Consider the following 15,790-nt stretch of genomic DNA (forward strand, 5'->3'; position numbering starts at 1 on the left):
CAACACTTCATATCAATGCTTAAAGAACGCACTCGAGATCGCAAAGATAAACCCATTTAAATACAGAACACTTTACTGTACCACTGCACCTGGCAGTGTTCAAAAGGACAGCAAACCCAGATTTGATACTCTCGTCGCACTTGCCCAAGATACACCACCGAGTTTACTAACTGTCGAGGTCAGCAGCTGATGCCAGGCACATGAAGAAACGCCCACTATGTAACATGAACCGACTCAGAAGCATTCGTAAGCTCTAGACATCAGTGAATCTGAAAAACGTTAGTAGTAACAGGCAAGTAGTCAGTGTGATGCTCCGTTTAGGAGAAACTCACCTAAACACGGGGTGCCACAAACCAAAAGCACCAAAATGTTTCAGTTGACAGTAAAGTGCATCAAGAATGATGGTTGATGAAGAACATCTTTATTATAATTGCTACACAAGGAAGCAAAACTGAACAAGTCCAGAACTTCCGAATCTCAAACATTCATAGTATCCTGTCAAGGTAACCGCAGCTTGAACTGAAAGTCTTTCCAGGACACAGGCGAACGCTTCAGAGACAAAGGTTGACACGATGTTCGGGTTCTTCTGCAGTAAGCCATATTCATCAGTCCAGCTATATGTAGTTCCAGCTGTTCTGGGCCAGGAGTGTGGCAGGTGACATCCGGCAAACGCTTCATAGTTCCATTCAGAAGCTCTATGCTCAGGTTTGCACCCCCATAGCCGAAGAAGCTTACTTGGACCTCTGCCTCATCTTTCGCCTTTTACGCTTCAGCCTAAAAGGAAAGACAATATATCAATGCCATTGTAAAAAGAATAACTAGCACAGAATAAAAAGCAACTAATACAAAACTTGAAGCAGAATCTTCAGTAGTTTACTGCAGATACAGAGTTAACCCAGGTTTGCAGTCCGACTATCGGTGGATGGTACAACCCAAGAGACCATTTACTAGCAAAGTGGTAGAGCACAGCTTTAAACGCTCCCTCCCTTTTAAAACCCAGGGATGGACCTTATTTACAAAATTGCAGTGCACTCCCGAGTTTCCTTTTGGAGCTGGGGCTAAAGCAGTCTAGCACCAGCGCATACACTCCAGCCATGTAGGCAAGGGTGCCTGCGCTGCAAGGGGGATTGTTTACGAACAGTAAGGGATAGTGCACATGAACAATCTTTACAGGTGATTTGTTTGAGCAAAATTCCTCGTATCATTAGAATACCAGGTATTGCCTGGTCTTACTTTTGGCGCTGACCCATACCGTGTAAATATAAGGCAGCGTCAAAGAGCTATTGGGTCGCGGTGGAAAGCCCATCACAACACTCAATGCCCACCCCTTTCACGCTAAGTATAGTGTGCCTTTACAAGGTGGCCTTAAGCCACGTTAAGTTGCTTAACGCAACCTTGTAAATAAGGTGAAGGCCATATGTCCACAGGAAAGTAAAAAAAAAGTGACGTTCCTGTAGCGATAGGGGCTTGTAAATATGCCTCAAATGTTCAGCTCTGCAGAGTATGAATAGCAGGAGTGAAGGTTATTTGCAATAGCGAAGCCACTTTGAAGCAAACACTTTCTGCTGCGCAGACAGCACAACTTAATTTGCAAAAAAGAACCGTGTCTTATAGCAGTGCTTAGTTGCTCATTTAAATGTGCATCAAAGATAAGTAGATGCACGGAGCCAATAGTGGCTACTATTTTACTGGTTTAAAACTTCAGGAATAGGGTATCTGGCTTTAATTTGAGGTGTAATGGGATTTGCAGAACCACTTTCATGGACCACCAAACCACCCTACCCCACTTGTGTTTTTGCAGTTGAAGGACCTAATCAATGATTAATCAGTCATAATGGGATATTAAACCGGTACTAATAAGGTGACACCTATGCCCGGTGTTTTAGTTCTCATTTTTAATGTGCTACATTAGGCTAGTGTGCCTTTTCTTGCCGCATAGGTCCAATGGTCTTGGTATGACGCTTCATACACATTCAAGCGCAATACAGCATCCAAAACCACCCAGATAAATAAAGCTCAAAAAACGCCTGCCTTAAACAGAAGCACTTTTGCAACAAAAAACAGGCAAAGACAGCCCCATAATACCGCATTTCGTTTGGGCCAGTGGGATGGTAGCAGAAAGAGCATGTGTGGTAGTCTGTCAAAAACGGGAAAGCACTGATCAAATTGTGCCTGGGTGGTACCGGCCAACAGACTGGACATCATGCACAGGACTAAGCCAGCTGGATTGTCAAATACCCAACAGTGGTACCACTGAGAATTCTATTTTGGAAATCTAGATAAGCCTCTGTACCTGCAGATTTACATACAAATCTCGATATTAAGTACTACTGAATAGAACTATCCAGACTGCAATACTAGATTACATTTAGCAGGACCTCCCCATGCAATGCCAATATGTAGCTAAAACACCTTAAAGTATAATGACTGGCACCGTCAACTACAGCACAACTAAAAGCTTGGGAGGATGTACTTGCAGCGCAGCACGTGGGGGTGACATACACTGCCTTGGGGACGCTGAGTTTAAGAGCATCGGCAATACACTGGTCAGCTGCTGCAAGTTAATCGGGAGGCGTCACAGAAAATTAACGGCATATGAAACATCCATGTGTTAATTAAGTCATACAGAGTGCAGTATCACCCCCTGGCTCCAAGGAGCTAGTCTAGACCACCTAGGGCCTGGTGGGACCACACAAAGCCAGGTCTACAGCTTCCTGTAGAATTCGAGTGAGTAAATAGCTTTATGTTGTAAGAAGTCATAAAGAGCGACGTAAAGGCATGACAGCTGGACCTGGTCTACGCATTGGGTTTGTGAAAGCAGGTGCGAACATTCGCACACACCATGGGACGCCGTTTAACATGAATGGAAAACTACTTCCAGTAGCGCGCGTGCGACTCCAATACATGGTAAAAGCAAAAGTCTCAAAAAAGTAATCGAGTTTACCTGCGCATACGCTTCTTCCTCCACTGAAAAAAAATAAACAAAAACGCTTTAGAAAATTAATACAACACTCACGTTGAAAAATGTGCAGCAATAGATACGCGCATACGAGGTGGGTATCCCCAACAGAGCAACTTACATTTCTCCTTATCGCACATGGGTCTGTTGCACCAAGGCGCTCAGATTGAAAATGTCACCCCATTGCATTGGAAAAATAAAGGACCCCACGCCCAAACAAATAAATAGTGCGTAGTCTCACTGGTAATTCAACATCAGTTAAACAGGCTGCCAGCGGAGTGTTTCTAGACAAAACTTCATACATCGAACCAAAACAGATTAGTTTGTTATCGAGATCCAACTGCTAGTAATCAGCCCGCCATTTCTTACGCTAGTAAAAACGTGTACGATCAATCGTTGCAACTGGATTACAGAACCACATAATGTGGGCACAGGCCCCAAAATCCCGTTAATTGTAGTATTTAAGGAACAAATGCGGCTAGTGTAGGCTGCTTACTACCTTTGCCTCCCTCCCAAACAGCGTACATGATCCGCAATCAGTAGGACAATGTCGCCCGGCACGCCAGCCCAACCCCCACCCCGGTAACAAACCGTCCACATACGAGCATTCGCCGAAAAAGCACCGCTTACCTTGGCTCTCATCTCCGGAGGATCAGCCTGTGAAGAAGTAAGAATAAATAGTTAGCTTTCGGGGTGGATGGCACCGGGATGCTGCGGATAGAGAACGGATACAGCAAGGGCCGCTCGACCGTCAATGAGCTCAACACCTACCTTCCAAGATGGCGCCAATGACAAGAGAACGTCACAGCGCTGGACTGCCCTATATATAGTGAGGGAGGTTCCTACATCACTTCCGAAATCTGGATGCGCAGGGGAAATGTGGGAGTTGTGGTTTTTCGGTCGGCATCCATTTTGTATCGCCTTCAATAGTGCAGCCTGTGCCAAATAATGTTTGATCTGGAGCGCAGCCCGGGTCTAATTGACAAAGAAAAGCTTCCGTGTGTAGAAGCCACCAATGCCATTCAAACGATATAATATCTCAAATGTGACTACATTGTGCATTGTTTTAACGCACATACCAGAGGGAAATATATACGCTTATTATCTTCTATGTAGAGCATTCAGTAAATTTAATGTACCTAGATGTTTCCTATTTTGTTTTTGTACAATTATGAAAGCATTTAAAATACAGCACTGGAAAACATGCTCCATGTATTTACTTTAAAAGATAAAATAGTCACTCATTCAGTTCGAAGACCTCGTGGCGCAACGGTAGCGCGTCTGACTCCAGATCAGAAGGCTGCGTGTTCGAATCACGTCGGGGTCACTGTCGTTATATTTTTTAGAAATATATCTGTAAAACGTAAGAAGATATAAAGTAGATATGTTTTTACATTTATTCCAGGAAAATATTTTTACCTCGGACAAATTGGCAATAACGTCTGCACGCACAACTGAGTTCCTACCTTTCTCAAAGAAAACAATAGGTACATGTGTTCAGATTCACAAATGGCCAGGACCTTTAGGGCATTTTGTAGAGCACAGCAATGTGAGTTTGATGTCACTTCACAGTGTTCGGTGGGGGATTAAGAGGCGAAGATTAAGCTTTCTCGTTTCTTTACTGCAAAAAATACAGCAGCCAATCAGAACACAGTAAAGAAAATAGAAACTACATTACCCATGAACACCCTGGGCAACCATAGAGGATATATGCTATAAAAGGAACCAAAGAGGACAACACTTCCTCTTTCTTTGTCCATAAAACAGTTCAACATCAAAAATCAAAGTTCCAATTGAACAAAAGGATCCAGAAGGACATCACGCTGAACAGACCACCGGAAGGCAGAAGCGAAGAAACAGCAGCTGAAAGTCTTCCGGGGAAAAACCACAGTCCTCAGGAAACAGAGAACGCGCAGCGGGAACTTCATTTAGGATCAGAACCTGAAAAAACAAAGCAGAGCCGTAATACACTAAACCCACAATGGAGTTAAAGCATATAAAAGACTCAAGATAGGGTGGGAAACAAATACTGTAGAGAGCATCATGAAACAGTAATGTACAATTGCATACAAAGCAAAAGGCAAGCAACATTAGATATGCAGACCTAGAACAAGGGTGGGATAATCTTCGCCTCCTGTCCTTAATATAATTGAAAATTCTTGTCACAAATGTTAGCAAATTTTTAATTCTATAGCAGGACGGAGGCTCCGATTATGCTTTTTCAAAGCTGAGCCACCACAACAGAAGCAATATCAACGATAGGTTTGAAATAAAAAGTCTTAAACACAGAAACAGATGACCAATCAGCGGCTTTCATGATATCATGTAAACTGACACCCATGGAAAAAGCTTTATAAGCCATTGCCCCTCTCGCAGAATGCGCACCAAAGAGGGAAACATCAATGCCAGTCTCCAGCATCAGCCAACGCACCCATCGTGTTAATGTAGCAGGAGTCACAGGCTTGAAAGGCTTCTGTAAAGCAATCAATAACTGACCACGTAAATCTTGTCTAAAAGGTGCAGTATTTACCTCATAATCTTTAATGCACTGGACCACACATAGTTGTGGATTATGCGGAAAAGACGGATAAGTAACGGAAGACGTATTGCATTTAGTACGTCTGGAGACCACAAAGGTAACACCCTCAGGCGAGAATGTACGACCAGCAGGGTCCAAGGCTCGAACATCAGAAACCCGTTTGCATGAAACCAGACACAATAACATCGTCAACTTAGCCGAAAGTTGTTTGCGGGACAACAATTCAAAACTTTATTTCGTTTTTTTTCTAAACCATAAAAGTGCATAATATAAGTACATCACATTACATTTTAAAATCATCATCACAGCAAAAGATTTTTAATAGCTAACTAGGCCCTATGTCATGGATGGGGGAAAAATGTACACAATTCATCAGAAATTTCTAAAATCATTAAAAAAGTATAAAAATATAAAATATTTACATCAGGAAATATTAAATAAACGGGGATATACTAAATTTTTAGTTCATACATTCCATTTATAATTAAGCTGTTACTTATTCAGACAAGATTAAAAAAATAGAAAAATTACTATTCAACAACCAATCATTATTAATCAATTGTATGTTAAAAGCCCGTGTCGTCTTAAGATCTTAAATCAGTCTACATACTATCCACTAACTGCTTACATAATGGTCAGCTAGGGTTACAGTTTCAAGCCATTTTTGGCTCGATAGAACATTAAACGCATAAGAAATCTAGACACACAGAATACTATCAATCGAGCAGTATCTGATAGGAAGATTCGTTCTGCCTCCCTATAGTGTCTTACTTTGAGGGTATTACATAAGGGTTTGATCCATCTGTCCCTCGGGATTTTGTATGCCGGGCAGAAAAATAAAATGTGTGAAACATTTTCCTTAACCAGTATAACATTTTTACAGAAACTGCATTTGTCTGAGTCTATATCGAGAGTCTTGTTGCCCCATTTGGATTTTTTATCGTTGGTCTGTAGGACCCCGTATCTAAATTTGAGGTATAATGACTTTGCCACCGGGGGATAAACCTCATCTAAAAAAGATTCAAATTTGGGCTCATCTTTAAACTGAAGGAACCTTATGGATAAGGGTCCTAAAGTGGCATCCTGTAGTAAAGCTTCGTGTTGATAGTCCCAAAATCGACGCTTTGCTATTTTGCTACAGGATTTCGTTAGCTCCTCTGGTTTTTCCCAATAAGTTAGTAGACCTATTTTTTTAAACCAGGTGGCAATGTGTTTAAACCAGGGGATATCCTTTACAATACCAAAGTGCATTAGCTCTTGTAGGCCCAGTCTGTAATGAATAAGCTTGTCAGTGGTCCATATTCTTATCCAGTACATAATGTGGTAAATAAATAATTTATTACCGGATCTATTTTTGACTATAATCAATAAACAGGTAGCTCAATAAATAAGAGTCAAGATTCGAGGTAGCTGAAGTTGACAGGCTTTAATCAGGCATAAAGGACAGGAATAGGACAGCCTGTACGGGAATAGGATGGCAGGGCCCGACAGCTGTCGGGCAGGATCTGGGAATTGGCTAGCAAACTTTAATATCCGTGCACAATATATATATCAAAATAATTGCATTACATTCATTACATTCAATACAGTAGGCGTAGCAGTAGGCGGGGTTTGTAGCAGTCGTGAAAGATAAGGGCAAAACTGATGCAACAAGAAGGCGTGTACAGGGCGTATACATAGACATGTGATGTAAACGTAACAGAATATGTCATAAAAGGGGCGGAAACATGGAGGGGGCTACCTGAGCAGCTGGGACCTCTAACCTAGTGGTGCGCGCAAATGGGCAATGACGTGTTACCAGGGAGAACTGGGGGCTATGACTTCTGCGCTAAAAGAGGAGACTAAAGTCTGGAGTCTGGAGTGTCAGAGCGACATGTACCCAGGCATATCTAGTATCTGTTGTTTAGAGTACATGTTGATAGAATCCAAAAGTTATCAGGGCAAAGGCTAATAGACATTAAGACTGGTGCATACATTATTCTATATGTAGTGCGTGTGCGAGGAATATTCTATGAATATTAATACAGTATTTCTCTTACATGGAGACATAAAGGCTAGACTATGACGGAAACTATTGATGCGATTCAGTAGCTTAGGAATGCAGAGAAGGAGTGCTGGACTGATAACTAGAAACATAACATACTCTTGGCAGACTGGGAGGCAGAGCCAGGCCGAGCCGGGCACTGCGTGGCAAGAAGTAAGCTAAGGGTCAGGGATATAGGTGGGGGCTGTATCGCTCCTCGGAGAGTGTTCAGGAGACAGGAGCTGAATCTGAGTCCGGGCCCTTTTGAGGCCTAGAAACGGGGACAATTCAATGAATTAACGTGCACACTGTAAAATGTGGCAACGTAGGTTTACATGGGCCTAATATTCATTGCTTTCACGAAGACTGGAAACTGGCATACTAGAGATGGACACAACTGTAATTGCGTCTTTAATCGATCAGAAGGGAATACATGCATATCGATCATACACATATAACATAAGATGGGGAACACGTAGGCACATACAACATGGCAAAATTTACTTTTCCACATTCCCTCCTTGTGCCCTACGTTTCCATCAGGAAACATCTATATTCATGATACCATCTATCATTTCATATAGCATCATCTGCTCGTCTCGAATTGTCTTGGAACGGGACTTAGGACTAGGAATACAAGAGGTAGCACAAATGCCGCAAATCGCAGGGCCACATTGTATACAGAGGCAGCAACTGAATATGATCATTACTGCAATACCTAGAAATGACAATACTTTCCATCCCCAGGCAGATATGATACTCCAGAGCCAACCGGACCATGTCCAGGTGCCTGGATTCTGGTGTAACTGATGGGCAATTTTGTGAAGTCTGGTTATAGCTGAATAAACAGACGGCGCGTTATTTGGAATGAAAATGCAACAACTAGATCCGATGACTCTACATGCTCCTCCTCTATCGGCCAGTATGACGTCAAGAACGAGACGATTTTGGAGCACGACAAATCTCATAGCAGATTGCTCTTCGGTTAAGTTACCTAGAGCAGAAGTAGTCTCATTCACTACTGCTTCAAGGGTTCTGGTTAGTCTACGTATTAGCTTACTATTCTGGACAGGTCCTATAAAGAAGAAGAAACCTTTATTAAAGTCTTGATACTGTTCTAGAGTAGTTTCAGTTTGATCGACAATTGGGGACTCGATCTCCCTTCTATGCCTGACGTGTACTAGATGTGTGTTTCTGTGATAATCAGATGGGGCTAGGAAAACTGGTGGCAGTAGGAAGGCAATGTAACAGGTTCCATCCCAATCGAGGGGTAGACGAACATATGCGGTCTGACCACAAACAAAATAAGAATGACGTGAAGCTTTGAAAATAGATTTCCCACTGTCACTATACTCGACAATAGTAGTACAATCACTATGTCCTACATGTGTGGAACCATTCTTTCTGACACATAATTCGCCTTTGACTGGTAGTACTGAAATAGCAGGTAAGCCTGGAGTAGTATCAGACTGAACATTCAGGACCATAAAATTCGAAGAATAATTACCTAAATCATATACTTCATTTTCTAGATCTAACCCTGTTCTATGGGAGAGACCTTGCTTGTCTGGGAAACATGTTCTATTCAGAAGGGACATATCATTGGAGGATGACGTTAACGTGGACCATGCTCCACACGAACCATTATGTGAAAACGGATAAGGAAAAAGTGGCAGAACTCCCTTCGGTGTCTGGAAAGGGGGGAGTCGACCACACACCCAACAATTAGTAGCATTGCTGGTCTGGTGTGAATAGTGTAACATTCTTATCAATGTATTATTACGCATAGCAAGACGATAGGATAACTCGTGAGGAGGCAGATCACTAAATGTGTGCTCTACTGTAGCATTAGAAAACTTGTTTACATGTGAACTTGGAAAACATAAATGTAATGCATAACTTGTGCAGGTAACCATCAAACTTAGAAACAATATAAAACTTAGAAAAACAATACATCTTATGGAGTTTTGACTAACTCTCTCACTATGGGGGTCTATCTCATACATGTCAGAAACCTGTCTAACCGTTTCACCCGAGAGGGACTTAGACAATTAAACTGGCTGACTTATTTTACTAGACCGGAGCTTTAACTTATACTCCTGTTGCGGAGTTTTCTCTAACAGAGTAACTTTCAGTTCAGGATTCAGATCAGAGTCTGGTTTCAGGCAGTCTTTAAAAATGGAACAGTCCTTTGAAAATGTTTTTTCTCGAACTCCATGGAACTTCTTTATATGGCTCAGATGGACCCACCCCTTGCGGCCCTCCAACTTCACGGCCGTGCGGGTGGTCAGGAGGACAAGTCGCGGCTCTTTCCAACGAGGCTCCAGCGGACTTGAACGATCAAAGTTCCTTACAAGGACGAGGTCGCCTGGAATGACCTCATGCGGTTTCACCTCGGTGTTGTCTGGAAATGCGGCGGCAACCTGTGAACGACAAGAGTGTAGGGCAGACATCAAGGAAGCTAGGTAATCTGTCAGCATATTACTGGAAACATCTGTAATACTGCGGGGTCTAGGTGTACCCCACATGTTTGGGGGGCGGCCGAATACGACCTCATAAGGGGACAGACCTGATCTGGAATGTGCAACCATCCTCATGAAGAATAAAGCAACTGGCAGGGCAACTAGCCAGTCTACACCTTTCTCTTTACATGTCTTAGCAATACGGATTTTCAGGGTCTGGTTGTGTCTCTCTACGAGACCGGCTGCTTCAGGATGGCGTACACAATGGAACTTCCACTGGTACCCTAACAAGAGGGAAACATGTCTCATAAGCTCAGATGAGAATGGCTGGCCGTTATCAGAATACACGACCCTAGGGAGTCCATAACGGGGAAAGAATTCACGAACCAACTGCCTAGCAGTGGTCGCTGCTGTATAATCTGGAACTGGATATGCTTCTGTCCACCTGGACAAAGCGCATACAACTACGAGGACATACTTGAAACCTCGACATCGCTCCATCTGAATGTAATCCATCTGGAGGACTTCAAAAGGGTGGCCAGGGGGTTGGAATCCACCTTGTTCCACCGGGACACTTTTACCTGGATTGAATTGACAACATATCATACAGGTACAGACTTTCTGCTTGGCTGCAGCTCGTAAGTGCTTGTTGAACCAAAGGTTCTGTATACTATCTAACATGGCTTTTTCTCCTAGATGTGCTGGACTATGTGCGGTGTTGATAATGACTTGAACCATAGAGTCAGGGAGAAACCATGTGGCTTTTCCCTTCGTCAACCATCCTTGATCTGTCTGGACCCCTCCTTGTTCGGACCATTTCTTGATTTCTTCAGGAGTAGCATGTAACTGTATGTCTATGACATCTTGTGTAGGGTCCTTGACTGTCATACAAGTAGTCGGATCTGGGGTGAGTGTCTGTGTCGTGTTAACTGGAATGTCTGGAGTCTGAGCTGTAAGCTTGGCTGTTCGATCTGCTAGATCGTTACCTTGGGAAATAATGTCAGTAACTTTCGTATGTGCTTTGCACTTCATGATAGCGATAGCTGTCGGTAAATGTATTGCATCTAACAGAGCTTGAATGAGGAGACCATGCTGAATCTTGGTTCCATGAGAAGTCATGAAACCTCTCTCCTGCCAGAGCACTCCAAAGTCATGTACGACTCCGAATGCATAACGTGAATCTGTATATATGTTTACTTTCAGGTTCTTGGCACGTATGCAGGCTTGGGTCAGAGCGACTAGCTCTGCTGCTTGAGCAGACAGGGTGTCAATACGATGTGTTTCTATAACTTCAGTTTCAGTAGTCACTGCATACGCGGCTACTAGTTCTCCTGTACTTGTTCTCATACATGAACCATCCACATAAAGTGTCAGGTCGGGATTAGGTAATGCAATGTCTGTCAGGTCTTGTCTTGGCTTAGTCATAGTGTTAACAACTTCCACACAGTCATGTGTGGCAGGATTTGAAGTAACTGACGGTAACAGTGTAGCAGGATTTAGAATGTTGCAGCGTCTTATTTCTATGTGTGGCTGAAACAGTGTCAGTTCATAACCTGTTAAACGTGCAATGGTCAAGTGCTGAGTCTGTGTTCGGTTTAAAAGAACTTCCACGGAATGTGGGACTTGTACTGTCAGGGAATGTCCTAACACTATGGAATCACTTTGTCTGATTGCTAGAGCTGTGGCTGCAACTGACTTGAGGCACGCAGGCAGAGCCCGGGCTACTGGATCTAATGTGCTCGAAAAATAAGCACAAGGCTTGTACTGTCCTGCTTGATCTTGTGTGAGAACAGATAATGCAGTACCATCACGTTCTGTGACAAAAAGTGTAAAAGGCTTACTGTAGTTCGGTGTAGCTAGAACAGGTGCTTGGCATAAGGCTTTCTTTAATTCATTAAAACTAAGTGTATGTTCAGATGTCCAAGGGAGGACAGTCGATACGGCTGCCTCCTGTGTCGTTAACTGTATCAGTGGCTTTGCTAGAAATGCATACTGAGGAATCCATTGTCTGCAATAAGAAGTGAGGCCAATAAAAGCACGTACCTCCTTCTGTGTCTTGGGCTGTGGAAGACTCGCTATTAACTGGATACGATCTGGTGTCAACTGCCTACCCCACTTGGACAGCAAGTGGCCTAAGTAGATCACTTGCTGGACACAGAACTGGAGCTTCGAAGGGGACACCTTGTGCCCCTGCCCGGCCAGGAAATACAGAACCGTAAGTGACGCACGCTCGCAGTCACGTTCAGAACGGGCTGTGATCAGTAGATCATCGACATACTGGAGCAGGGCAGTGTCAGTTGGCATGTGAATATTGTCTAGTTGTCTCTTAAGTGCTTGACTGTAAATACTAGGACTTTCTGTGAAACCTTGAGGAGCTCGTGTGAATTTATAGCTCCTTCCATTTAAACAAAAACCAAAAAGGTACTGGCTGTCTGGATGAATGGGGACACTGAAAAATGCATTCTTGAGGTCGATGACAGTGAAAAATGTAGCTTCAGAATCAATGGCTGTTAATAGGGAAGAAATATCTGGGACTACTGGGTACTGGGGTATGATACATTTGTTAAGCTCTCGAAGGTCAATCACTAATCGATATACTGGAGGTGCATTTGGATCAGTACGTTTCATGACTGGAATGATAGGAGAATTACATACATTGGAGTCAGTTTCTACAACCACTCCTTGAGCAATAAGCTCGTCAATAATTTTGGATAAGGCTGCTACAGCCTCAGGTGGCAATCTGTACTGTCTGATTCGTGGCAGGACTATACCTTGCTTGAGAGTCACACGATGGGGTGTGATGTGCATAAAACCTACATCAGTTGGACCTTGCGCCCATAGATGCTGCGGGACATTTAGTAACCTTGGATGAAAATCACGTAATACATAGTGACCTTTGAAGTCACGCAAAAACAATCGGACTCCTTCTGGAGAACAGCAAATAACTGCACCTAATTATTTCAATGTTTTAATGCCTAACAAATTTTCTGGACATGACTTCGTAAGTAACAAATCAGTAGTTCGGGACAATGGACCAACTTCTAGGGAAACTGGTTTTGAAATCTCGTTAACAATTGGCTTTCCTGAAAATCCAAGGGAAACATTTTTAGAGCCTGAGAGCGGAGCCCCTGGAACCTCGTCGTGACTGATAGTAGTCCTACTTGCCCCTGTATCAATCAGAAACTTTCTGTCTTTCCCTAATACTTGACTGTGTACATAGGGACCCTCTTGATCTACAGGTATCTCGATGAGAGGCAAGCCTACCTCCCTCTCTAGGCTGTTTCATGAATACTGTTGATACTCTGGATACTCTGACTGAGCATACTGGTACATTTGCTGTGTAACGTGCTGTGTTGCAGCGATAGGCTGCGATGCTGGAACTGTCTGTTGTGCATTCTGTGGTGACTGTGAAGTCTGTGAAACTTGTTCTTGTCTAGGCGGACGTGGTCTTTCTTTAGTTTTACCAGTGGCTATGTTGTGTTTCAGAACTGCACACTCGTTTATAAAATGACCTGGCTGTTTACAATAATTGCATGTCCCTTTAACGGGAGTTGCAGGATGACTGGCTTGATTCGGACCCCTCTTCTGACTGTCTTGTGGAACAGATTGTGCAACTAATACTTTCATTTTCGTATCTTTCATACGTCTCCTTTCATGTTCTTGCTCTTCCCTGATTCTGTTCTGGTGATACTGGAGCATCTGGAGCATTTGTGACGGGGTATTAGCTTCGACTTTCAATACTCGATTTTTAACTTGTGGACTTGAATTCTCGACTAGTTTGGTAACAAAAAGATGAGGGTACGACTCGCTACTTGTCTTCAAACCACTGTTAATAATAAAACATTTTTCAAATCTAGAATAAAAATCACTAGTGTCTTCATCCTGTTTCTGTTTGCATGCTGAGATTGCATCCCAATCTTCCTTTTTCGTGGCTAGTAACCTTGGCAAAACTTGTATCAATAACTCGGGCAATTCTTTACATTTGTCCCCAAGACCGGTACCTGGTACTCGTATTTTATCTTCAGCTTCTAGAGCTGTCCAATCAATCTTTTTCTCTCCCACTTCCCATTCTTTTTCCTTGAGTTTTTCATATACCCCTGCGGGCAGCAGGACCTTTAGCATTTTAATAATATCTGGATACGTGTATTCTCCCATTCTGAGCATGTCTTTTAATTCTCGATGGAACCCTGCTGGATCTTTGTCGTGACAGGGAATTAATTTCTTCATTTCTAAGAGTTCCATCTTTGTGATAGGGGTGTAAACAAATACTCGTTGCATTTCACCACCCGCTGTCCTAACTGGGTGTACTTCTCGTAACGGATGCTGTCTATCTATGTAAAATGATTTACTTTCTGGGGGTGAGACATGAACAAAATGCGGATTCAGAAACGTTCGATATTTGTGGCGCTGTTCTAGAATGATACTAATTAAATCGGTACCTAAACCTTTCCATCTATACTGGAGTAACTCGTTCAGAACATCATGTAACGGACCTGGATCAGAATGTTGTCCCTCATACAGCGTAATGAGATGCTGGATCATATACATACCCACCAGTCGCTGCTCGGCTGGGGGCAGTTTCAGAAACATTTGTGCCACTATTTCATCTGGAAAAGTGGTAGAATCAGTAGTCCATCGGACTGCTGATCGGGCTAATTCTTGTTCATGCATGGTACTAAGTTCACTATAACCGATACGTGATTTCAGAATGTGATCGGTAGCTTGAAATACTTGCTCTAGAGAACCTTGTTCTGGTGCCGGAAGATGAAAAACTTTCTTGTGTTCTAGGCGTGAATGTCGGTCGGAGAGTCTAGTTCTACCTACATACGCTATTCTGGTGGGATTCTCGTCGTCTACCTCTTCCGTAGAAGAGTTGTCTTCTTTCTCGCTTACTTGTGCTGCTTTTCGTTTCTCGTGTAACTTTATTATTTCCCTACGGATCTTCTTATACATACTATCTATACAGTTCTGTGTCTTGTGTCTTCCCTCGGCTATATGGTCACTCCACCTGGTCAGGACTTTCATTTCTTCCGGATCTTTATCCGGATAATCTTGTTCTCTTATTAAACAATTAATTAGAAATTTTAAAAGCATGAGCTGGATCTCGACTTTTCTTTGAGACATGGCTTCGCCAATACTTCCTGGATCTACTCCTGTACGGATGAAACGATATATTCTGTCTAGATATTCTTTCATATTCGGTAGGGTGTCCAAATATTCGGTCACCCGTCTTACACGCAATGAATATATGACCATACCATCATCGCCTGGGACTGGATCATAACGGCATTCTGTAAGAGCTCGTTTGATATCTGCAACTGACTGATTTTTGGGCGACCGCTGTAACGCTCGGGCATGTAGCTCGAGTAATGTCACACGTCTGTGTTGAGGCGGGGTTCCAGGAGGACTTCCCCCCGAGGCCCCTAAACTAGAATCGTCGACGGGTATTGTACGTGCTGGCAGAGTGACTGATGTAGCGGGTACATGTACTGTAGGCTGGACCGGGGGTACCGTAACAGGTGCTGCAACGGGTGCCCCGGTGGTTGGAGGAACAGGAATTACATTATTTACGGGAGCTGGCGGAACAGGATTTGCATATTCTGGGACTGTATCGTCCAAATAGGACGAGAGAAAAATATCAGCTGCGGTCGGTTTGTGACGTAGCTTAATCAGAACTAATGGCGGCGGAAAATTACATGGTGCTTCCGGGGTTGCTTTTGGCAAGCCCTCGGCAAGAAGAGGATACATACCCTTAATAAGGGCATTTCCCTGTCTGTCTGACTGTTCGGCTTTAACTCGTTCACCTA

General features: G+C 43.2%; 1 long non-coding RNA gene and 1 other non-coding gene across 2 annotated transcripts; one reads left to right on the plus strand and one right to left on the minus strand.

Annotated features, from left to right (window-relative positions):
- Positions 1-399: 399 nt before the first annotated feature.
- Positions 400-3,732, minus strand: LOC144828183 (uncharacterized). Its single transcript, XR_013610405.1, has 3 exons — positions 3,590-3,732; positions 2,945-2,967; positions 400-774 (listed from the first exon to the last, which is right to left on the minus strand). It is a non-coding gene; the product is annotated as an uncharacterized LOC144828183 (long non-coding RNA).
- A 482-nt stretch (positions 3,733-4,214) lies between these two features.
- On the plus strand, positions 4,215-4,286 carry TRNAW-CCA (transfer RNA tryptophan (anticodon CCA)). Its single transcript has one exon. It is a non-coding gene; the product is annotated as a tRNA-Trp (tRNA).
- The last annotated feature ends 11,504 nt before the right edge of the window (positions 4,287-15,790 follow it).

Source organism: Lissotriton helveticus, chromosome 1_1 (assembly GCF_964261635.1).
Source record: "Lissotriton helveticus chromosome 1_1, aLisHel1.1, whole genome shotgun sequence".
Classification (NCBI taxonomy): Eukaryota; Metazoa; Chordata; class Amphibia; order Caudata; family Salamandridae; genus Lissotriton; species Lissotriton helveticus.